This window comes from Adiantum capillus-veneris, chromosome 1 (genome assembly GCF_014529385.1).
Source record: "Adiantum capillus-veneris isolate H3 chromosome 1, ASM1452938v2, whole genome shotgun sequence".
Taxonomy (NCBI): domain Eukaryota; kingdom Viridiplantae; phylum Streptophyta; class Polypodiopsida; order Polypodiales; family Pteridaceae; genus Adiantum; species Adiantum capillus-veneris.
The window spans coordinates 108,186,992-108,212,797 of NC_140931.1; positions in this window are offsets into that span (position 1 = coordinate 108,186,992).

The following is a 25,806-nucleotide window of genomic DNA, read 5'->3' on the forward strand; positions in this document are numbered from 1 at the left end:
GGAAAAAAGTCGAGTGCTAGGTTGTTCGTATGGATGCACCAGGGTGACAACTATGGACTGCGAAGTCAGTTTTTGGCATGTTCGGGGTGCGTTTGAGGTCATCTATAAGGCCAAGGGTGACCAAGTAATAAAGCTAAGTGTGGGAACTGAAAAACCAAAGAGAAGACCAGAAAAAGAGTGGAGAGAAGAGGAGGAACAACCGCAATTGTGTTTTTGCTCATTTTGGAGCCTGTTTTGGCCGTAAACTACTCATCCGTGGTTGGATTTGAGCACTTTGACATTGTAGACTGGGGTTTTGGGCCGTTTTGGACGTGATGGCGTTGTCCATTTTGCCAAATTACTCATTGTTTTCCTACTGTTTTGGCTGTGTAAGTTTCTCCTATGAGCTGAGCTTCTGCTCGGCCAATTTGTGATTGTATCTAGCATATTTTACCCATATTGTGTGAGCTATTTGCCCCATTGGTGTTGGCCCAAGCTCTATTGTATCTAAACATAAGAAATTCTCCTCTTTTGAGCTGAGTTTTTTGGGTGTGTGTGTGTGTATGTGTCTCTGTGTGGAGTGGGTAAATGGGTAGTCTCTCTCCTCTCACTCCATCGGTGTGTTCCCTGTCTCGGCTAGGTGGGTTGTATAAGATGAGTGGTGCCCGATAGTGTGTGTGTATCTCATCCCAAGAGTGTGTGTCGGATTGTTCTAGAGGCATTCTGTGTGTTTTCATCCCACTCACAACGTGTGAGAAGAATTTCGAGGAATTAGAATGACTGATATGTCTCTTGACGACGACTGATCCCTACTTAGTAGAGAACGTCTCTTAGATTGCACAAGATTACCCTTTTGACCAAGATGACTATACACGTCTAGAGACATTCTTAGTGAGCATACGCACATCTAATGATGAAGAAGATTTACATGATTACACGGATGGTACGTATGGTCTCATGAATGATGAATTTTGTTTTTATAGACAATGACGAGGATAGGGATTTAGACTTAGGGCTACTCACCCATGTCTACAATATCCTATTCCCTTGAGCCTCTAGGGGGGTGAAAATAATTAGGTTAGGATTTTTGATGTTGTTTTGATTGTGTTGAATAAAGGTTGGTGCCTCTTCCCACTGATGTGCCTCTTAGAGGTATTCCTTGTGTTTCTAGTGTGTACGGGAACGCATTGTAGTAATTGCTATTTTGAACTTAATGGAATCTTTGTCTTTTTCACTCTTCGAATCGAGCGTGATCATCAACACGAACATGTGTTTCTTGTCCATTAGCATTGTCTCTTGTATTTTTTAGCATCCATGTTTGTCTGCTTTAACTCTGATTCGTAGCATAATATTCAGCACATGTACTTAGTATTAAACATTAGATTCAATATGCTTTTATGTCATAGTCCATTGTCTAGGTTTATGAATCAAGGAGTCTAACTAAGCTAGTTTGACCAAGATAGGCATTAGAGATCTTCTCTTAATTCCATGGGAAATGCCTTCCTAATTTTCAATGGTTACTTTAGGTTCTTAATCCAATTTAGGCAGCATTGTGTGCAATGTACTAGTGCTTTCTAGTGGACTTAATCCCTCTTGACCTTTAGTTTAACTATTATAAAGGGAGTTTACTATTGTGATGAGTCTGGGGAGGGTAACAATGTCAATATGACCCCCCAAAGTTACAAAATTGAAATGCAATAAAAAAAAAAAGTGCCAAACATGTAAAATCTTAAGTTGAAAGAGAAATCCAAGCTTAACTTGGTACTTGACTCATATGTATTGCCTATGGTACTAGATCCCTAGAGGTTCCCAATGTGGGCGCTTTCCCTTGAGAAGCAAAAAGCCCAAGGCATGTAAAAGCACACATGTTGTTAGGATTTTTTTGGAAGAAGTGATCGCACATATATACATACACATGCATGGTGCATCAAATAAAGAATTACCCATTTTCCAGAGCCGGGTGGTTACGTGGAGTCCACATGTGTACATGTAGGACAACATGTACATAGTGCATTGATTTTCACACTCACTTGTACCAGTGTGTTTTTTCTATAATAATGAGGAGTTGATAGCACGTAAAAATTCTTGAGGAAGCTATCCGCGGGCTGACGCCATGAGGTAAACAGGTGCGTTAGATGGCATCTAGTGGCATCAGGAGGTCGAATGGAATCAATACTTGCACGTGGATAAGTACAGACACAACGTGGATGTTTTCTTGTGATAATTATGCAAAATGGTCATCATGAGAACTGTATTTGGAGGCCACTTCACGTGATTGCGGGATGCATTATTGGAAAAAGTTGAGTGCTAGGTGTGCGGATGGATGTAGAAGGGTGACAAAAATGCAATGCGTGGCCATTTTTTGGTCTGTTCGGGGTCCGTTTGAGGTAAATAGAAAGGCCAAAAGTGCCCAAGGGATAAAGTGAAGTGTGAACACTGAAAAAACTGAGAAAAAGAGTGAAGAGAAGAGGAGGAACAACCGCAACTCAATTTTTGCTGTTTTTGAAGCCTGTTTTGGCCTCAAACTGCTCATTCGAGGTCGGATTTGAGCGCTTTGATATTGTAGACTGGGGTTTTTGGCCACTTTGGACGCAATGGTGCTCTCCATTTTGACAAATTACTCACTTTTTCCTATTGTTTTGGCTCTGTAAGTTTCTCCTATGAGCGAAGTATCTGCTCAAATTTGTGATCGTATATGGCATATTTCATCCATATTGTGTGAGCTATTTGCTCCATTGATGTTGGCCCAAGATCAGTTGTATCTAATCATCATAAATATTCCTCTTTTGAGTTGAGTTTTTTGGGTGTGTGTGTGTGTGTGTGTGCGTGTCTCTGTGTTGAGTGGGCAAATGAATAGTCTCTCTCCTCGCACTCCATCAGTGTGTTCCCTGTCTCGGCCAGGTGGGTTGTGTAAGCCGAGTGGTGTCCCATAGTGTGTGTGTGTGTGTATCATCCCAAGAGTGTCTGTCTGGTCATTATAGAGGCATTGTGTGTGTTTCCATCCTGCTCACATTCTTTTGGTAACCCCCACTGAGGATCTTCTTTGAGTACCTTCTGCTTCGGGATTACAGGTTGCACATTGCAGACTACAGGTTATAGGGTATAGGTATAGGTAGCTGGAGTAGAGTGACATAGTGGCAAGTGGAAGTCACTTGCAATTGTCGTGGGTATGCATCATTTGGCGCCTGTTTGAGCGCATTGTATGATATTGTACGTTACTTGTGGATACTGCCATTGTACGCCTTTGTGGAGCCATACTTGGTTTTATTTGGCAGTCCCAGCCATTTCTAAGACTTGATCTAGAAGATAGTCATTTCTGAGACTTGACTATACGAGATTTGCATAAGATTTCGTAGGAGGGTCGATAGCGTGAGGTTTTATTGAGCTGGGGATTCTCAAATGTGAGATCCTTTCGGTGATAGAGGTGGCTGGAGCACCCTTTTCATGACCTCACCATAGGTTATGTACTAGTGATTCCTAATTGATGCTCGGGTTCTATTGTTGGTAGGTTATGCATACATATACAATCTATATTTTGGGTTCTTACTGCTCTAGTTCTGGGGAAACTCTGCCAAAATTTTCCCAAGTTGTGATGGCTGGTTTTTTGGTCTTTTGAGCTATTTATGCTATTATGCTACTAAAATTCTGGTAAAATCAGAGAATAAGTCAGGTGTGCCTTCTTGGGATCTGCATGGGTTGGCTTTAATGGATGATCAAAACGGACCTCAATTCACTCCTTTTCATTTAACACAAAAATCTAGATAAATGTTCATGTATCCAGGAAGAGTTTTTTCCAGCAGCGCATAGTCTTTATGTTCGGGCCAAGAAGATTAAAAGAGATACTAGAATGCCCTTTGCTTGTTGTAATTCCGATGATTAACTATGAAAACTCATTTGATGTGCATGTGTTTTTCCTTATCTAAACTTGAGCTCCATTGAAGTTTCTGGGGAATGGGTCAGTAAAAAGTTTGGATTCTTGCACGTGTGTTAGAAGGGGTTCTCAACATGCAAGTGGTAGATTTAATGAATAATCTCAGCCTAAACATGCTAGGTAATGTGGGAAATAATAGAGGTCGGGGGAGGTTTACAAATCAGCCAGGAGGTGAAGAAAGACCCAAGAATGGTGTTGGACAAAGCAATGGTAGATTCTGGAGGCAGACGCCCACGTGTTATGAATGTGGAGAGTTGGGCCACATCAGCCCGCAATGTGATAAGCCACCAAGGATGGGGGGAGACATGTATCCATTACTAAGAAAGGTGTTAACTAGGTCAATTGATTATGGCATCGAAATTAAGGGAGAAGAAGGAACCAATGGATTAACCCAGGAGGAAAAGGGAAAGACAAAAGTGATAAGCGTGGTCACCTTGGAGAAGGCAACAATCTGGAGGATACATTAGTAATGCCTATTGGGAAGAGGACCACACAGGATAAGGAAGGAAGAAGTTCCCCAGGTCCTGGCAAGAAGAAGGGAAAGAGACATGAAGACGAGGATGTCAAGGACAAGAGGAAAAGAAGGGCTCGTTGCAAGTTTTATGTTTCTGATTTTCCACTAGGGAATGGGCAATTAAGCTATGACTTGAAGGAGGATCTGACAAGCAGGGAAGCAGATGTTACTTTTGAGCAGCTTATAGAGATGGTGCCTAAGCTAAAGCAACAGTGAAAGAGGATGGTTAACCCAATGGAGAAAGAACCAGAGAGAGGTTCAATGAAGGTGTTGGGTGTTGGTGATGGATTGGCACAACCGGACATAAAAAAGTAATGTGTGGCACAAATAAAAAATCTGGGACAAGGTTATGTTGATGGCGGAGCCCAAATATGTGTCATAACACACTCATGCGTTGAGAAGATGGGTCTTACAGTGACTGGGGTGTTAGGTTTTTGGATCAGATTGGCAAACCATCAAAAGTAAAATGTTTGGGTGTTGTAAAGAGCTTAGAAGTGGAGGCGTATGATGCAAAGGAAGTGGTTGATTTTCATGTGATGCCAGCGGGGTTGGGAGCATATCCTATTATACTGGGCAGACCGTGGTTACGTGAAGTGGGAGCTCTTCAAGATTGGCGACGTGGTACGATTAGCCTCTATGGAAAGACAGGTGTCAAGAAGCTATATAATATGGACACAAGGAAAGTATTGGAAGAACTTTTGACGATGAGGATGAGTCTAGTGATGAAGACTATTCCACAGTGACGGACGAGGACAGTGATAGTACTACCAGCTTGGATGTTGATGTGGATGTGGTTTTGGGTTTGTTGAAAAGAAATCCAGAAGTGTGGTTTTGTTGCTTTGAATGATTGAAGATGAAAGTGAGGGCCTTATGAAGTGATTGAAAGGCTGATGTAAATTGGGTGTGAATATGTTGAAGGGAATTGATGCAAGGATGTGAGACCTCTCAGCTATGAAGCAAGAATTGATGACACAAAATGATCAGTGGAGACCTCTCAGCTATGGAGAAGGAGATATATTTGCATATGCTGGCTAGTTTTCTTGTTTTTTCATTACTTCATATGCAGAGGTTAGAGGGTTCAAGGAAGAGATGCATATAGAGTCGAAAGAAGGTGCTAAGCCATTGCGACAAAGGCTAAAAGGATGGGTTAAGAGCTAATGGAAGCCTTGCAAGAAGAGGTGGACAAGTTATTGAAGGCAGGGTTCATAGTCCCACAGAATGGGTGAATCCAGTAGTAGTAAGTCCAAAGAAGGATGGAAAGTGGAGGAATTGTGTAGAATTTTAATCCCTTAATGCAGCCACTAAGAAGATCCATTCATCGATCAGACCTTGGATTCAGTGGCAGGTTTATGAGGGTACAATGTGTGTGATGGTTTTCAGGCTATTTTCAATTGAAGATTGCTCTTAAAGACCAAACAAAGACAAGTTTCATTACGCCATGGGCTGTTATTGCTATACGGTATTGCCATTTGGGTTGTCAAATGGACCATCTTTCTATCAAGAGAGAGAAAATTGGGTATTGGAACCATTAATTGGTAGTTGTTTTAAAGCTTTTATGGACGACTTTTGTTTGTACAACAGCAAGGCTGAACACCATGAGAAGCTGCACATGTATTGGCTCGATATGATGAATGTGGAGGACAAATAAATCCAAAGAAATGTCATCTAGCATAGCCAAGGGTGAAGTTTTGGGACATATGGTGTCAGAAAATGGCATTGAGGCTGATCGAGACAAGGTTAAGTCTATTATTCTTCTTCCATCACCTACGAGTAAAAAAGCAATTGGCAACCTTTATATACAAAGTGAAGTACATGGCACGGTTTATTCCATTGTCTTCGTAGCTCCTTTATCCATTACAACAAGTGGCAAAGCATGATCCATTGCAATGGGATGACAAGTATGAAGAAGTGTTTCAAGAGGTGTTAGGGGGCTCCCATGCAGGCTACTGATTGGGGAGCAAGCGTTTTATGTAAAATCCATTAGTAGGGGATGATGCCATTGGAGCCATGCTATTGCAAAAGGGGAAGGGCAGCCATTATATGAGGCCAGTGTATTGTGCAAGCCGAGTGAAGTTGGTAGCAGAGAGAAAATTCTTGGAAGTAGAGCTAGTGATGGCCATGTAATATTTACCTGTCGATGATTTCGTCATTACTTGCTACCATGACCTTTTCTTTTCTTAACAAGTTACACCTTTTTGCCACAGTTAATTAATGGCACAAACATGTCAAATGTGGTCAAGAATGATGGGTAATTGAGCTGCAAGAGTTTGAGTTCTCTTTTTTAGTGGAAGATAGTACAAGAGCTACCCTAGCTGATTTGTTGACTTACAAGGAGAATCCCCTTCTTGTTAAGGAAGAGGTGGTGAGAAGGGTAGTTCATGAAAAAGTGCCACACATCAGCAATGCACATGTGTTGTTCTTTGATGGCTCATATAGAAAGAGTCATGATGCGGCTTCAGGGGGTATAGCACTTTATGCTCCAGAGGGGAAGTTAGTATGCAAGAGAGGGTTCAAATTGGATGCGCATAGTAACAATGAGGCTGAATATGCTACTTTGGAAGCCGGATTACACATTTTTTTGAAGCATGGGATTAGAAGGTTGAACATAAAAGGTGATGCCTTGTTAGTTGTGAAGCAAGTGTTGGGTGTGTGGAAGAGCAAGAACACCTCATTGAAGGAAATGTGTTTCAGAATTAAAGGCCTGTTAAAATTTTTTGAAGCATGGAGCATCAGACACATTGAACATGCTCTAAATGGAGAGGCACATGAAGCAGCTCAAAGCATGATTGGGGAGCTATTTGTGTTGAGGACCAATTTACCTCTTTATCATGGACGGGAAAGTTTGGCTCAAGAAGAGGAGTTTTTGCTAACAGGAATCATTCCGAAGGACATTCAGAAGTCTAAGAAGTATGGTTTTGTGCGTAGAGCATATAGGTACAAATTGATTGGTGATGTCTTATACATGAAAGGGGCTGATCTTGTGTTGAGACACGTGGTGGCCATTTTGCTCTAAAAATAACCTTGCATAGATCTTGCAAGAGGGGTATGTATGGCCTAGTTTGCACAAGGATGTTCGCCATTGGTGTAGGTCTTGCAATAGGTGTCAAGCATTTGGAAAGAGAGTGTTGAAGCAAGAGCTACAAAAAACCATTATGGCATTTGATGTGTTTGAAAAGTGGGGGATTGATGCAATAGGCCCGTTACCTATCACAAGTAGGGGTAAAAGCTATATTTTGATTGCAGTGGACCATCTCTCTAGATGGGTAGAGGCTATAGCAGTAAAACAAATCACCGCAAAGGATGTGGAAAAATTTGTGTACGATGAAATATGTTGCAAGTTTGGGGTGCCACTGGGGCTACTTTCGGATAAGGGGCCAGGATTTAGAGCTAAACTATTAGACTTTTTATGCGCCAAGATGAAGATTAGGCACCAGCATACCACTCTTTATTATACCCAATGTAATGGCTTAAATGAAAGATTCAATGGTAAGTTGGTACAAATTCTTCCGAAAGTGAAAAAGCACCAAGGAAAGAATTGGGATTTGGAATTTGGAATTGCCTAGTGCATTATGTGCTTACCGTACTTCGGTGAAGATAGGTACAGGGTTTACTCCATTTCATTTGGTATATGGAAAGGAAGCACTATTGCTTGTGGAAGTATACTTGCCTACGGTGAAGATGTTAGAAAAGTTGCTTGGGCAGGCCAGTGATGCATTCAAAGAGAGGCTCTTACAATTACAAGAGGTTCAATTGGATAGGATGATCACATTGGACCATTATGGACAGATGCAAGAAAGGGATTTAGCAAAGATAAATGAAAAGGTCAAAAGTAAGGGTATCCAGAAACAAGACTTGGTTTTGCGCTACAATAGTAAGCTGGACAAGACATTCCAAAAGAAGTTTCAAATTAAGTGGGAAGGCCCTTTCAAGGTAGTTGAGTGTTTTTTGAATGGTACATATCAGCTGGCTAACCTGGATGGGATTCTACATAAGTCAAGGGTAAATGGATTGCATCTTAAATTGTATCATACTAGATTGATGATGGTGGAGCAAGATGAGCTGTCTGCAGAACAAGTAATGTATGTGAGGGATGAGGAGACGTGTGATGCGGCGAGTCTCATATCTCTTTTTTTTGTTGCTACTGTTCATGAATGATCTAGCAGGCTAGAGGATGTGCAAAATATGTTAGGAGTTTTTTGGAAGAAGTGATTGCACATATGTACATACACATGCATGGTTCATCAAATAAAGAATTGCCCATTTTCCCGAGCCAGGTGGTTACGTGGGGCCCAAATGTGTACAGGTAGGACATCATGTACATAGTGCATTGATTTTCACTATCACCAGTACTAGTGTGTTTTTTCTATAATAAGGAGGAGTTGGTAGCACGTAAAACTTCTCAAGGAAGCTATCCGCAGGACAACGCCATGAGGTAAGCAGGTGCCTAAGATGGCATCTAGTGGCGTCAGGAGGTCAAATGGAATCAAGACTTTCACATGGATAAGTACAGACACAACGTGGGTGTTTTCTTGTGATAATTATGCAAAATGGTCATCATGAGAACTGTATTTGGGGGCCACTTCACATGATTGTAGGATGAATTATTGGAAAAAGTTGAGTGCTAGGTGTGCGTATGGATGTACAAGGGTGACAAAAATGCATTGCGTGGCCATTTTTTGGCATGTTCGGGGTCCGTTTGAGGTCAATTGAAAGGCCAAAGGTGCCCAATGGATAAAGTGAAGTGTAGACACTGAAAAACCTGAGAAAAAGACCAGCAAAATGTGGAGAGAAGAGGAGGAACAACCGAAATTGACCATAAACTACTCATCCGAGGTCGGATTTGAGCGCTTTGATATTGTAGACTAGTTTTTGGCCGCTTTGGACGCAATGGTGCTGTCCATTTTGCCAAATTCCTCACTTTTTTCTACTATTTTGGCTGTGTAAGTTTCTTCTGTGAGCAAAATATCTACTCAAATTTGTGATTGTATCTGGCATATTTCATCCATATTGTGTGAGCTATTTGCCCCATTGGTGTTGGAACAAGCTCAATTGTATCTAATCATCAGAAATATTCCTCTTTTGAGCTAAGTCTTTTGGGTGTGTGTGTGTGTGTGTGTCTCTGTGTCGAGTGGTCAAATGAATAGTCTCTCTCCTCTCACTCCGTCGGTGTGTTTCCTGTCTCGGCCAGGTTGGTTGTGTAAGTTGAGTGGTGCCCCATAGTGTGTGTGTGTGTGTGTGTGTGTGTCGGGTCATTATAGAGGCGTTGTGTGTGTTTCCATCCCGCTCACAACGTCAAAAATTGAATCAATGTGAAAACACTTTGGGGGGTCAAACAAAGGGAATAATTCAGGTGATGATTTTATAAGCAATTCCTTTTATCGTAGGTTAACTAAAAGGGCTTCTAGGTATAGCCTCTAGTCAGCAGCCGCTCGGACATGAAATACTTTGCTCTCACAATTAAACTATTTAATTGACCAAAGAGAATTGAGAAGCTTGCCCATGGTATTAATAGTTGACCTCTAGTGCCGCTCGCCGTTAAATTAGCTACCCCAAACTTGTTTATTTTTTGACCTTTACAAGTGCTTATGCGTTGATTATATTGACAAATAGTTTAATATTCTGTTACCAATCAATTTGTGTCCCTATTCATTGCATATGCTTTTTAATTATATATAAGAATGCAATTACTATGCCATTTTTTGTTGATTTTACAGTGTTTGAAGAAAGCAAAGGACATTCAATCTCAGATGCTCTCCACCTCGATGAACGGGCTTCACCTCACTAGCTTCCGAGGATGCAATCTACACAAGGAACGGAGGCATATTAACCTACATCAGAAAGGGGGATGTGTTAACCCTTACAGACACTCTAGCACCTTCGACGGACACCTTATCACTTATTTGAGTCATGGACCGGGTTTGTGGATCCAATAGGTACATAGGTGATCACCGATGAGAGGCGCACCACTTAACTTATTTTTACAATATTTTTGCAATGATCGGCCACTGTGGGCGCCCATGTGTGAATGGGACGAATTCATATAAAAGGTCCATTTTGACCTAAAATCCTCATTCTTTGAGGTGCATGCTAAGAAGTGCTCCTCCATCTCCTTCTCCTTTGTGTGCTCATGTGTGTGTGTGTGTGTGTGTGTGTATGCTTGAGAGAGAGAGAGAGAGAGAGAGAGAGAGAGAGAGAGAGAGAGAGAGAGAGAGAGAGAGAGAGAGAGAGAGAGAGAGCATTACGACAACATTGGAAGCGACGAGGTGGTTGAGCGCAGCGGCAGCAGCAGAGGCTCCTTCCTCTTTGCGGCATAGGATCCTTCATGATGGAAAACATTGAGTGATGAGTGACACACCGTTGCCCCTTTGAGCTTCCTAGAACTATCTAGTTGTGTGCTTGCAGCCATTCGTGGCTCGCACACAGTGTTTGGCAAGTTCCCAACCTCCAACACGTGCAGTAAAGTGCACACAATGGTAGCTTGATTTTTGATATTTTCACAGCAGATAGAGTTTTTCTTTGTTCAACCTCCTTTTCTTTTGCCTCAAGGTTAATAGCCTCCTTGATCTCATCCATTTCATCTTGTCCTCTTGTTCATCTGGTGGTAGATCTTGTTTCTCCATAATCTCCTCGGGCTTCTTCATAAAACTAGCAAATAGGCAATTCAGATATAAAAGAAATCCAAATAATCTCCTACGAGCTTGCACTCTTTTTTGTGCATGGGACACCATGGTGGTCTTTATGCCAATGGAAACTGATGTTACTTTTTGTATGAAAATACTTTGGTATCACAATCTTTTAAGTGGGCCACCACCATTTCATCAAGGATGAATCTCCCCTTTTGCACCTCTAGCTCAAACCTCTCTCTTTCAAGCTTTAAGAAATCATTGTGCTGAGCTAGAATATTGTCAATAATGAAGGTGGAATTAAAGATGCAGGATACCGTATGGAAGTTATCCGTAGCTCTGAAGATACTGCAAAGTCAAAAAGCCTTTCATTGTTTCCAGGGTCTTCTATAATAAGTGCCTCTTTTTTCTTTTGCTCTTTTGCGCTACTCTTTGTAGGTGGTCCAAAGACAATAGTTGAGAAAAATCCATGTCCCTCTTCTGAGAGTTGAGCACATGAACCTTGGGAGTTATAGTGTCCTCTTGAATTGGATAAGGTTTTGACTCTGCCTCTTTAGTATCCACAACTTAGCTCATGGCAAGGTCACAAAAGCTAAAGAAGTTCAAGGAGGGAGGTAAGAGTATCTCTTTTCTCACCTATGATGGCACCTTCGATGCTACTGACAAAGTGTTGGCCTTCATCCAGCAATTTGATGCGGCCTTTGGAGATGAGGGCTTCACAGAGTCCTCCAAGCTACTCCATGTATCTATGCACTTCCAAAAATAAGCTCGTCAATGGTGGGCTAGCCTTCGTGGCAATGGTGAAGCCCCAAAGACATGGAAAACTCTACGAGTTTCCATCATGAAGCAATTCCTTGCAAGAGATGCAAAGGACAAAGTGCTTACCGAATGGTGCAGCTTGAAGCTCCTCTCCCATGAGTCTATCCACAAATATGTAGACAAGTTTTGGGATTTACATCTCAAGGCTACTGTCTTTCAAAAGATAGACTTTGCCGAGTAAAGGCAGCAATTTTGTGCGGGATTACCTGAAGAGATGGCCGAATACATCAACTCTCAACGGCTTGGTACTATTAGCGAAGTAATCCATCACACCATGGTTGCTTCACACATCAATTTCCATCAAGGGGCTAGACGTAATGTCAAGCCCATGGAAAAAAAAGACAAAAATGATGCAAAGGGGAAAACCAATGTTCAAAATACTTCCCAAGTCAATTCCAACAACAACAACAATCGGTCCAAGGAGAAGGGAGTTTACAAAGGTAAAAACAAACTCTCTCCTGAAGTTCAAAATACTTCCAATCAATTCCAACAACAACAACAATCGTCCAAGGAGAAGGGGTTTCAAAGGTAAAAACAAAATCTCTCCTGAAGAGCTTGAAGATTTTCGCAAGGACCATAAGTGTTTCAAGTGTGGGGAGCAAGGACATGGCTACCGTTCTTGCCCCGAGAAGAATATTCGCAATGAGACTCCTAGGGCTTCCACCATCGAAGCTCCAAAAGAGGATGCTCATTGCAAAGGATCATCACTTTCCTATGCTTGGGGAAAGGTAAGAGAGCATGATGCCTTCATCCTGTTTGACCGTGGGCTACTCTTAACTTCATATCAATGAGTTGGCCACCAAGTTGGGCATTCAAGCTTTTGAGATGGGAGATATAGTAGTTGGCTGATGCAGCTTTCAAGGCAACAAGCCTCCATTACTCCCTTGATTGGAAGTTGAGGCTTCATGTCAAAGCTATGTCGACAAGAAACTTCTTCATCAATCAAGTGGCCGATGCACTTTCACGACGACCCAAAGTTAATGCGGTTCTATAGCTACTCACAATGACCTATCCTCTATGATAGATGAGTATGCTACTGACCCCGACTTTACAGACATAATGTCAGCCCTTGCTTTGGGGAAAGAAAGAGGAACCATTCACCTTGCAGGATGGTTATCTTCTGACGGCAATAGGCTATGTGTTACCCATTCCCTTCGGAGAAAGTCCTGATTGTCCTGATTGATGACTAAGGTGCTTGATGATTGAGGTGCTTGATGATTGAGGTGCTTGATGATTGAGGTGCTTGAGATGCTTGAGGTGCTTAATTATTGAGATGCTTGAGGTGCTAAGGTTGCACTTGAGGTAAGAACCCAGCCCAAGCTTAAAGTGCTTATGAGCCAAACTTGTGGTGGGAACTGGGCCTATGCATGAGGGGCTTGAGGTGTCAAAAAGTCAAATATTCAATCCCTACAAGGAGAGGGCGAGCCCTACATGAGGGGGGATGAAAGGGAACACCCACACACTCACACAAGGCATGCATGGCACAAAGAAAGCAAAAGGGACACTTGTCAAGTTCCTCCTCATGTTGCCCTCATGGTGTGCCTGAAGCCTATTGGTTGGCTACCTAAGGGGTCCAATAATAATTTAGGAGATTTAACTAATTGATTTAGCATTTATCTAGCCCTCTCTCTCAAAGGGGAAAGGGGGACACTTGTCTCAAGGCTACCCTTGCTGCTTGTAATGCCTTCTGCTTGTGATTGGCTAGGCCTGGAGGGGTCCAATGAGCTTCAAGCATGAGCTACAAGGGGGGGGCGACGCAAGCAAGCTAGGGGTATACTCACACACACACACACACACTCACAAAAACTCTCATTGTTTGCTATGCAAAGTGCAAGAGCTCCCTCTCCTTCTCCAAGCAAGTTGAGGTTGAGAGCCTACACCAACATTCTTGGATATGGAGTGCAAATCCAACCAAGAGCCATGCTACGATTATGTTGCTATCTTCAATTATGTTCACCCCCTATGCTCACAAAGTCATTTCTCAAAAGTACTCTCATTAATTTCCGCTACTCTTAAATTAAATAGGCCAATTACATTACATTGGTATCAGAGCATTTGGTTTCTCTTTTCTTGCTTAAGAAGAGAGGTCCTTAAGTAGCCTATAAATGGTTGACGTTGTTAATTATATTAGGGTAAGTGGAATTGGGATCTATTATCGGTTTTGTTGAGCCCACTATGTGGGGGATGGTGCACACCTCGGGAGCTTTGGACTTAATAATGGAGACTTTTTAGAATTTCCTACAGCTTTACCATTATTGAGCCATAAGGAGTCCAAAAGGAGCTAGCCCTTGGCAACTTTGCTATGTTAGACCTACTCTTCTACTCTCTATAATTAACCACTTCGAGCCGTGGGTGTAGATACTTAAGAGCCGATTTTCAAAGGCTAAGAGGAGTGGCTACTAAGGTTTTGAATTGCCAAAGCATACACTAAGTACATACGTAAATTTTGTTAACATGGCTGACAATAATCAAGAGAGTAGAATGAACATTGATAGCTTTGATTTTGCACATGAAGGTGCTAATGATGATGCTCCCATGTTTGTGAATTATCTCGTCACTAGGTTGCAGCAAGATATGGGCAACCCTGCTTTGCAAGCTGAAGTTACTCAACAACTTCGTGCTTATGGAATTCCCTTCCTCTCCAAGAGGAGAGACAGCTTAGGAGGCCTCTTTTGAAGAGACCCCAAAAGAAGACTCTCTCCCATTCGAGAGGAGGAATCCAAAGAGCAAGAAAGCAATGAAAGTTTAAGTTCCTCTGAAGATGTGGTGCCACGAAGATGGCAGTCTAGACGATCGCCCACTCCTCCCAAGAGGAAAAGATCAACACATAGTTCTTCTCCTCATCACTCTGAAAGGCAAGAGAGGAAACAAAGGAAGAAAAGGGTTAGGAAGAGGTCACCCTCTTCTCCTTCTTCTTGACCTTCCTCCTCTTCTGACAAAAGTTATGGTTATTCTCCTAGAGAATACAAGAGGGGAGGACATCGCAAATCATTTCCTGCATGGCGAAGGTCACAGAAGCTAAAGAAATTCAAGGAGGGAGGTAAGAGTATCTCTTTCTCACCTATGATGGCACCTTCGATGCTACCGACAAAGTGTTGGCCTTCATCCAGCAATTTGATGCGGCCTTTGGAGATGAGGGCTTCACAGAGTCCTCCAAGCTCCTCCATGTAGCTATGCACTTCCAAAAATCAGCTCGTCAATGGTGGGCTAGCCTTCGTGGCAATGGTGAAGCCCCAAAGACATGGAAAACTGTACGAGTTTCCATCATGAAGCAATTCCTTGCAAGAGATGCAAAGGACAAAGTCTTACTGAATGGCGCAGCTTGAAGCTCCTCTCCATGAGTCTATCCACAAATATGTAGACAAGTTTTGGGATTTACATCTCAAGGCTACTGTCTTTCAAAAGATAGACTTTGCCGAGCAAAGGCAGCAATTCTGTGCGGGATTACCTGAAGAGATGGCCGAATACATCAACTCTCTAAGGCTTGGTACTATTAGCGAAGTAATCCATCACACCATGGTTTCTTCATGCATCATTTTCCATCAAGGGGCTAGACGTAATGTCAAGCTCATGGAAAAAAAAGACAAAAATGATGCAAAGGGGAAAACCAATGTTCAAAATACTTCCCAAGTCAATTCCAACAACAACAACAATCGGTCCAAGGAGAAGGGAGTTTACAAAGGTAAAAACAAACTCTCTCCTGAAGAGCTTGAAGCTTTTCGCAAGGACCATAAGTGTTTCAAGTGTGGGGAGCAAGGACATGGCTACCGTTCTTGCCCCGAGAAGAATATTCGCAATGAGACTCCTAGGGCTTCCACCATCGAAGCTCCAAAAAAGGATGCTCATTGCAAAGGATCATCACTTTCCTATGCTTGGGGAAAGGTAAGAGAGCATGATGCCTTCATCTTGTTTGACCCTGGCTCTACTCTAAAATTCATATCAATGGAGTTGGCCACCAAGTTGGGCATTCAAGCTTTTGAGATGGGAGATATAGTAGTGGCTGATGCAGCTTTCAAGGGACAACAAGCCTCCATTACTCCCTTGATTGGGAAGTTGAGGCTTCATGTCCAAAGCTATGTCGACAAAGAAGACTTCTTCATCAATCAAGTGGCCGATGCACTTTCACGACGACCCAAAGTTAATGCGGTGTCTATAGCTACTCACAATGACCTATCCTCTATGATAGATGAGTATGCTACTGACCCCGACTTTACAGACATAATGTCAGCCCTTGCTTTGGGGAAGAAAGAGGAACCATTCACCTTGCAGGATGGTTATCTTCTCGACGGCAATAGGCTATGTGTTACCCATTCCCTTCGTGAGAAGTTATGTATGAATCCCATGCTCCTCCATATGCGGGGCATAGAGGTATTCAACCTACTCTCCGAGGAGTAGAGACATACTTCTATTGACCTACCATGAAAGTGGACATACAAGAGTATTTTTCAAAATGTGTAGTATGCCAAACGACCAAGTATGATAGAGGGAAGCAACTTGGATTACTTCAACCATTGCCTATCCCAAATTCACCATGGGAGAGTATATCCATGGATTTCATCTTTGGATTACCCAAGTCTATCCATGGGAATACAGGAATATGGACAATAGTTGACAGGTTTAGCAAGCAAGCAAATTTTATTCCTGTCAAAAAGACTATTAAGGCACATCAAATGGCAACTCTCTTCATATCTCAGATTTTCAAGCACCATGGATTACCCACATCCATCGTGTCAGATAGAGATCCTAAAATGACTAGTAATTTCTGGAAAGGTCTCTTTGAAAATCTAGGAACAAGATTGAATTTCTCTTCGGCCTATCACCCATAAACGGATGGCCAAAGTGAGATAGCCAATCTTACGATACTTGATCTACTCAAGACTTATGTTACCGAAGTAGATCAACGCTCACAATGGGAAAAGTACTTACCTCTTGTAGAGTATGCCTACAATAATACTCTACATAATTCTACGGGAAAAGCACCTTTTGAGATCATTGAGGGAAGACCTAAAAGTCCCTTGCTACTCAAAGTACATGGGAAGATCTTTGCCGCCGATGAGTATAGCCGTGACCTACAAGAATATTTTCAAAAGATTAGGGAGGCTATATCCATCTCTCAACAAAGGCAAAAAGCTGTTGCTGATAAGCACAGAAGAGCCTTAAAGTTCAAAGAAAATGATTGGGTCTTACTCAAGTTTCCTAAGGCTCGATTAAGGCAAACGACGGGCAAAAATCCTACGGGCCATCAAAAGTATTATGTTAAACTAGCAAAAAGATACTATGGTCCTTTCCAAATCTTGAAGCCCATAAATGAGACGGCTTATCAACTCAAGTTTCCCAACCATTGGCTCATACACAATGCCTTTCATGTAAGCCTACTTAAGCCGTACAAAGGAGAGCCACCAACTGAACCAATTATTGAAGACCCTCCCGAAGTTGAAGACCAAGAAGAGGTGCTACAACCCGAAGCTGTTCTTCGGCATGAAGACAAGGTACTACGACATGGTAAGATTATCTGACGGTATCTTATTAAGTTCAAAAATTATCCTTTTGAAGATGCTAGATGGATGTAAGGAATACAACTTAAGGATAGTATGAACCTTGTCAATGCTTACAATGCTACATTAGAGTAAGAAAAATGTACAAATTTCGTTAAATGACTCATGTTTTTGTCTTATAAGACCAGTCCGCTTTTTAATTGTGCACAAATTTAACTAGTATGCATGCTTAGAATCATGTTTGTGATGACGACGTCTCTCAAACACCAAGTAGAATTTGTCACTCTACTTTGGGAGAATGAAATGAACTAAAGAGCAGACATGCTTGCGGCAACTATGTCTCCCAAGCACCAAATGGATTAGTCATCGATCTTGGAAAGATGTCGTAGGGTAAAAATGGATCCTCTACCCGCTAAGTAAAATTGACTAATGACTAAGGCTTTACCTCTTCTACCTCATAGTCGAGGACGACTATGATTTCAAGAGAGAGGTAATGTCATAAAATCTAATATCTAATATCTAACCAACCCAAATGATTTTTTCATATTAAATTGATCACTTAATGTGGGAGAATAAATGGGAACAAGTGTTAAGATATAGACATGTGCTTATAGATCTATCTCAACACGGGGCCAATGGTAAAGGGGCCCAAATGAGATATGGTCTATCAAAGAGCAAGGCTAACAAATGGAGCATAAGACCTTAGGGTTAGCTTCATTGAAGACCTCCAATAATGTGTGTAAAAGGCCTTTGAACTTAGGTAAGCTAGGGTTGAGCTTAAGATGCGGGAACCCGACCCTGCTCGAGGTGCTTGTCCTGCTTGTCATGCTTGATGACTAAGGTGCTTGAGGTGCTTGATGATTGAGATGCTTGAGGTGCTTAATTATTGAGATGCTTGAGGTGCTTGACATGCTTGAGATGCTAGGGTTGCACTTGAGGTGAGAACCTAGCCCAAGTGCATATGAGCCAAGCTTGTGGTGGGAACTGGGCCTATGCATGAGGGGCTTGAGGTGTCAAAAAGTCAAAGATTCAATCCCTACAAGGAGGGGGCTAGCCCTACATGAGGGGGGATGAGAGAGAACACCCACACACTCACACAAGGCATGCATGGTACAAAGAAAGCAAAAGGGACACTTGTCAAGTTCCTCCTCATGTTGCCCTCATGGTGTGCCTGAAGCCTATTGGTTGGCCACCCAAGGGGTACAATAATAATTTAGGAGATTTAATTAATTGATTTAGCATTTATCTAGCCCTCTCTATCAAAGGATAAAGGGGGACACTTGTCTCAAAGCTACCCTTGATGCTTGTAATGCCTCCTGCTTGTGATTGGCTAGGCCTGGAGGGGTCCAATGAGCTTCAAGCATGAGCTACAAGGGGGGGTCGAGGCAAGCAAGCTAGGGGGTATACTCACACACACACACACACACACACACACACACACACACACACACACACACACACACACACACACACTCACAAACACTCTCATTGTGTGCTATGCAAAGTGCAAGAGCTGAGCCTACACCAACACTCTTGGATATGGAGTGAAAATCCAACCAAGAGCCATGCTTCAATGCTTAAGCTTGCCATCTCCTTCTTCTTCATTACTATGTTATTATGTATACTAGCAACAAGAGTTATGATAAGTGAGGAACTAATTCTTTCTCCTACGAAATGTTTCTTCTTCCTCTTCCCTACCCTCATTCCCTGCTAGCTCTCTCCACCTTCGAAGGTGTTTGAGGTCTTGGGACCGAGGCTTTGGATAGTTAAAGCTTTCTTCAAGTTTATGTTATGTTTGTGATGCATGAATCTTTCCATCTTCATTGCATCACCTAGGTCACAAGGAACACAAAGATTGTATTGTAACAAGTCTCTCTTTTAATGGGAGAAATCATAATACAAATGCCTATTGGAGGGGGGGACCGGCTCCACATAAATCCGGTCCTCAACTGTTGTCATGTTCTCTAAATTCTCTCTCTTGCAAAAGTATTGTTCATGCCAAGTTAACTAATTGTTATGATTATGTTGCTATCTTCAATTATGTTCACCGGCTATGCTCACAATGTCATTTCTCAAAAGTACTCTCATTAACCGCTACTCCTAAATTAAATAGGCCAATTCCATTACATAACCATTGAATACAGATCCAAGTCAAAAACTGCTAAACTGGCATAGAAATTGACTTTCAGTAGACCAAAACACATTAAAACTAGGAAGAAACCATGCAGAGGGATAGCCTGTGCATAGGACAAGCCTAGGTATCTCTCAAATCCCAAATCTAACATCAAAATCAATCAAACCTGATAAAATTGGAGAATCAGGCACTTCAAACCAAGAAACTGTAAATTCTTGACTTTTTTGAGTCCAAATACAAAAGTGTCTGGCAAGTAGTCTTAAAATAGCCTAGTGAACAAGCTGGTGAAGTTTCATCCAACGATCACGATCGGTGTACTTCAGTCCCAGATCTGACACAGATTTGACCCACATACACCTAGGTTATATAAGATACCAGGAGATGTCAAAATTCAAAAAAAAAGTCACCAAAATAGCCAAAAACAGTAGACAGTTCGAAAACCATTGCAGCAGACCAAGATCTGGTAAAAACTTGACTTTTTAATGTCCAAATTCAAAAAGATTTGGGGAGTAGACTGTGCACATCATTGTATACCATATCCACAAGTTTCACCTGAAAAGAAGCTGGTACTACGATCGCGATCGGTGTACCATAGTGACATTTTGAGTTGAGATTTGGTGAGTAGGTAGCTGATAACTAGACAAACAACTTTCTCAAAAGAACTAGGGTCAAAAAACCAAAAGATAGTTGTCAAATAGGGAAAACACTGATCATTGATCCTTTAGGCCAAAATTTTGAGAGAATTCAAGTTTTTGTGATCCAAATGCAAAGTGGGTTTGGGAATAGATTAATCATACCCATGTCTATCAACTCCTAAAATTTCATGCAAAAAGGAGCTGAAACTACGATCGCGATCGGTGTACCCAGTGACCCTGGATTGAAAATTTATGAGTAGGTAGCTGACATCTAGTGCAACATATTTTCCAAAAGGAGTAAGGTCAAAAAAGCAAAAGAAAGTGGTCAAAAGTCCCAGTTACACAACAGGCCAATAACCGCAAAACCACCTGGATTTGTGTTTTCATTGGTCAAAACATCTCCAAATTCAAAAATACAAAGACACTTGGTATCAAGACATCAAGGGCTAGCTACTATGCAAAAATCTTCCAAATCTGTGACATGGGGTCAACGATCGCGATCGGTGTACCTATCCATAGTGAGGGTATTTGACTTCATAAGTTTGTAGACATACTTGAGGACATCCCAAATCTCAAGTTTTGAGCTAAAAATACCTTCGGGAGGCCAAGATACAAGCCAAAGTTCCTGTGTTCTGGTCCTGAGACTGTTTTGAGTGTTGTTTCAAGTGCAGTTCACTAAAAGTGCTCTAGCTTTTGATAGGCAACTCCAAATTGAGTCAGGTATAGCTAGGAAGAAAGCTTGCGGGCAATAACACACGCCCTAGTACTCAGACTTAAATTCCACTCTTTTCAAAATTTTGTTGGCCCTCAAAAAATATTAACCAAGCACCCGTTATAAAAACCCTACCTCCTCCCCCTCCCTTACAAACACATCTTACCAACACCACCACTGATGAGCTCTTAAGAGCGAAACGCGTTTGGTGGTATTTCCCCTATCATTACCAACCTTTTTAACACCCATCAACTCTCGCTAATCTTATGCGGTCGTTTTGCACGCTTGAGTATTTGTCATTTTTTTAAAATAAGTTTGATTTTTGAACATCATAAGCGTTGCACGACCCGCCATCCCCACACAACCGCTCTTAACATCCTCCCCTTTACTTACCTATGGCTTTCGCCTCTTCTTTCCTCCCAAGCTTTTGCTTCCCTTGAAGACCTTGCACCGTTACACCATTACAACTTCTATACACCCACACCCTTATCGCTTCCCTTGCTTTTCCTTTTTAAACCAAGCTTCCGAATAAACCATAGTTTCTCTTCATATATCCACACCCTTATTAATTGCCTTAATTCCCCTTAATTGCCTTAGCTCGACCTTGGCTATGACCTTCATAGCTACATTGCTGCCCAACCTGCTCACCTTATGGCTTCCATATCTATAACGCTTTGGTTTACTTCCTTCTGTGCCGTTTTTGCCTGCGACGAACCCACCCTGCTTGCCCTACAGCTAATCTTCAATTCCACACAAAACCATTCTTGTGTAGACGCGCCTATACTCCATCAACGCTATGCTTGCATCACCCACTGCAGTTCAGCCTCAAACCATTCGTGTGTAGACGCCTAATGCACGCGCTCTCTCTCCCACTTTAGCCGGAGCTGTGGCTTATATCCTTCTGCGGATTTTTGCCTGCGACAACCCCACCCTGCTCGCCCCACAGTGCAGCCTCAACTCTTGCTTCACCTACAGTAACTGCCTAATGCACGACACAGTCCCCATCGACTCTGTTTCAAGCTTTATCGACTCTGTTTTAAGCTTTTGATCTAGCCACTTCAAACATTTTTTTTAAAACCTCCCACCCCTAGCCTACCAATGAAGAGCAAATCCCCGCCTTCTGCTCTACCACCTTACCTGCGCCCTTCTCACACTGCCCAATTTACAATTAAACTTAACCTTGGCTATTAGCCCAGCACTGCTGCACAAAAACGCTACACAAATTACTTCTTTCTTTTCTTTCCCCCTTCCCCACCAACCCCTGAAACCTCCTCTTTCGGACACCCTACATTCGGACGTCCTATAAACGTTGGATTACCCGCTCTATTGCAATGGATACCAACATCCCGGCTCCACTACAAGCGCAAGCCAACCTCGCTTTGGATCCCGCTTACTCGGTGGCTATTGGCCCTTCACTCCCCGGGTTCATCTCGGCCGCCGCGTATGCTAGAGCGAAGATTGCGGCCTCTCACCCAACCACCCCAACTCCAATTTTGATAAATAAGGAGAACGCTACAACCAACCCCTATGAGAACATCACGGAAGAATTGGAGCAACTTCCAGAGGAATCCTTTGATTTCTCTTCGGTGCTCGCAAAAGAAAGCCGGGAACTAAACCATAATGAAAGCACCCCTTCTCTACCTTCGACCAATCCACTCCAAGCCGGCAAGCTTTCAACCCTTCAACATGTTGGCCTACCCTCGACCGACTCCCATACCAATGAAGAAGTGCTTCCACATCTCAAGCAACCTTGGGACTTTGAGGTGATTATTTCCAACTCTCTTCTGGAATATAAGAAGATTTATGGTAAAATTGGTAAAGCTAAAATCTTCCTTAATTACCTGAAAGACCTCCTTAGTAATCAAAGAGCACCCAATAGCTTATGCATGAATCCACCCAAACTATCCCTAGAGGATACACAAGCTCAAGCCCTGCTCAATGCTAAGTTTACCTCTCTTACCATAAGATATCAACTAGATTACACAAAAGCTCTTGTACAAGCACAAACCATCCTCATTAATAATCTACAAACCTACCTAGATGGTTATCATGCTTTAGTAGAAGAACGGCTCAATGATCTCCTTCTTAAGCTCCTCGAAGTTTCTATCCCCTTAGTCTCCAAGCATGATTGGGGCCTCAAGCTACAACAATGGAAAACTGTATCCCTCCAAAGGTTCCTCTTGGATATTCAAACCCATGTTGTAAATGCACTCCTTGCCACCACAAAAGAGGATGCAGCTAAACTTGCCCGCAAGAAGACCATTAACAACATTGAAGAAAAATTGCTCTCACTCCCCAAGGAACAAACCATCAAAGAAGTTGTTGAACAAGTCGTCAAGGAAAAATTCCATTCATTACCCCCCAAGTATCAAGCCTCCCCTCCCGCCTCCCCACCTAAGCTGCTCTCACCACCCCCCAAAAAATCCACCCACCCATATCCTAAAAAACCCTTTCTACCTCCAAGAACATCCCTTCCCCCCCCTTACACACCGCCACCCCCATCCCCAACCCTCCTATGCAACCTTCAATAAACGGACTCTTCAACCATCCTCCAAACCCACCCTTGAAAAAACATTCCCCTTATCTAAAAAACCTAAATTTTCTCCTTCCCCTAACACCCCCTCCTATCCTATGTACCCTCTTAAAACCCTCAATCCTATACCCATCTCCCATGGTTCCCCCTCTTCTTTTTCACCACAAAAAAACCACCCTTACCCGCACCCACACCATAAGAATCACCCCTGTAATGCCACCACCCATACACTTGGGTACACCTCTACTTATCTAAACCCCCCCTCCTACCATATATATGGATCTCAAAAACCACTCCCAAGCTCCCATTTCACAAAGGAAGAACAAGAAGAAAGATGTGGCTCCCACTCACTAATCCACAAAGCTACAAACTCATGCTCTCTAGCAAATACCAAGTCTCAACTTTGGAACACGACATCTCTAACTTTAAAATCCACAATTTGGCACCTCTCTCTCTCTCTCTCTCTCTCTCTCTCTCTCTCTCTCTCTCTCTCTCTCCCCCCGAAAAGTGATGCTTGGCCTTCGGATTAAAATACATCCCTCCCCCTCTAAATCCTTCCCCTCTCTTACTCCTCAACTCACACTACAATCTATCAAGAAATCTCAACCTCAAGTTCTTTTTCAAAGACCTAAAACCTTCCTCCCCTTCCCCTTTCAAGGAAACTAACCCCCTTTGGAAACCACCTATTTTAAATCCCAACCTTAACCAAATTCTAACTGGCATAAATTTAACCTCATTTTTAATGCTTGCAATTTTCCCTTCTCAAAGCGACCCCGTTTTGTCATTGAAGCTTTATCTAGCCTCTCCCGGGACCCTTCAATAATCATAAAACCTGCCGACAAAAACCTTGGTGATGTTATCCTACCATTAGATTGGTATGAGAAGGATGCCCTCTCACATCTCAATGACCGCTCCACCTATGAGCCTTGCCTTAACATTCCTTTTGCCTTCTTATCTTCCCTTCTTTCATCTATCACACTCCGCTTCTCCGTCCTCCCCTCCATTGAACGAAACTTTATCCTCTCCCCTCTTAACAAACCACCTAAACCTTGTCCTATCTATTTCATCCCTAAACTGCATAAACCATCAATTGTCTCTCGACCTATATGTTCCTATAAAGGCTACCTCTTTGAGAAAGCCTCTATTTGGCTCCATTTGCAGCTCTATCCAATCCTCCTCTGCCAAAAACAACACCTACAAAGATCCCTCACCCTAATCCAAGACTTGGACAAACTTCCCCTTCCACCTAACACCCTCCTTTTTACTTTTGACGTAGAAGCCCTATACCCTAGCATCCCCATTCCTCAAGGCCTCACCACTCTCAAATCTACCATCTCTCATTTTTTTGACCCTCACAAATCCCATTTTGTCCTCTCCCTTGCCTCCCTTATCTTATCATATCATTACATCACCTTCAAAGGAAAACTTTGGAAACAAACCAAAGGCACCGCCATGGGCTCAAACTTTGCCGTAGTATATGCTTGTCTCTTCCTTTGTCACTTGGAAACCTCTTGCCCCCTCTTACTCAACCCCAACCTCCTCTATTTTAAGCGCTATGTTGATGATGCTTTTGGATTATGAAAAGGACCCCGTAGTACCCTTACCGGTCTCGTAAACTCTTACGGTAAACCTCTTCAAGAACACATTAAAATCTCTAGTACCATCTCCCATACCCGTGCCATATTTATCCTTGACATCGAATTCTTTAAAGCTGCCCGCTTCACCTCATCTAGCCTCTTGGACTCCCACTGCTATCAAAAACCTTTGAATGCCTACAACTACATCCCTTGGATCTCTTAGCACCCCACCCATCAAAAGGTTGCCTTCATCATCTCAGAACTCAAAAGGTATATTATTCAGGAATCAACCTTGAAGGGATACCTCCACCTTCGTAACCTTTTTTATCTACGCCTTCGAGCTAAGGGCTACCCGGCTAATTTTCTCCTAAATTTTTTTGTCAAAGTCTCTTACCTCAATCGCACCTCACTCCTCCTACCCTCACACGAAATAACAAAAAATCCACCCACTGTGCTCAAAATTCCCTTCACACCCACCACTAGAAAAATGCTACCTGCCCAATGTATTAGCAATCCCATTGCTAAAGCTTGCCTACTCGATGCCGAACTTTCCCACCTCCCTAGACCCACCATCTGTTGGACCTCCGGGCCCAACATTCATAGCCTTTTGGTACATAGTTTACACCCACCTTGATACAAAATTTTCACCCCACAAGTTTTCTCTGTATGCCTTCTACACCACCCCAATCCCTCTGGTCTACTTTTTTAGTCTCTTAAAAGCACTTTCATTTTTCATCTTTCCTGCCGTATTTTCTCCCACACTCTACCCATTATAGCTAAAAAATCTCCCAGTTTGTCAGTTTTCCTTCCATCTTTCCTCTTATAATTTACCCCTTGTAACTCAAACTGTTAAC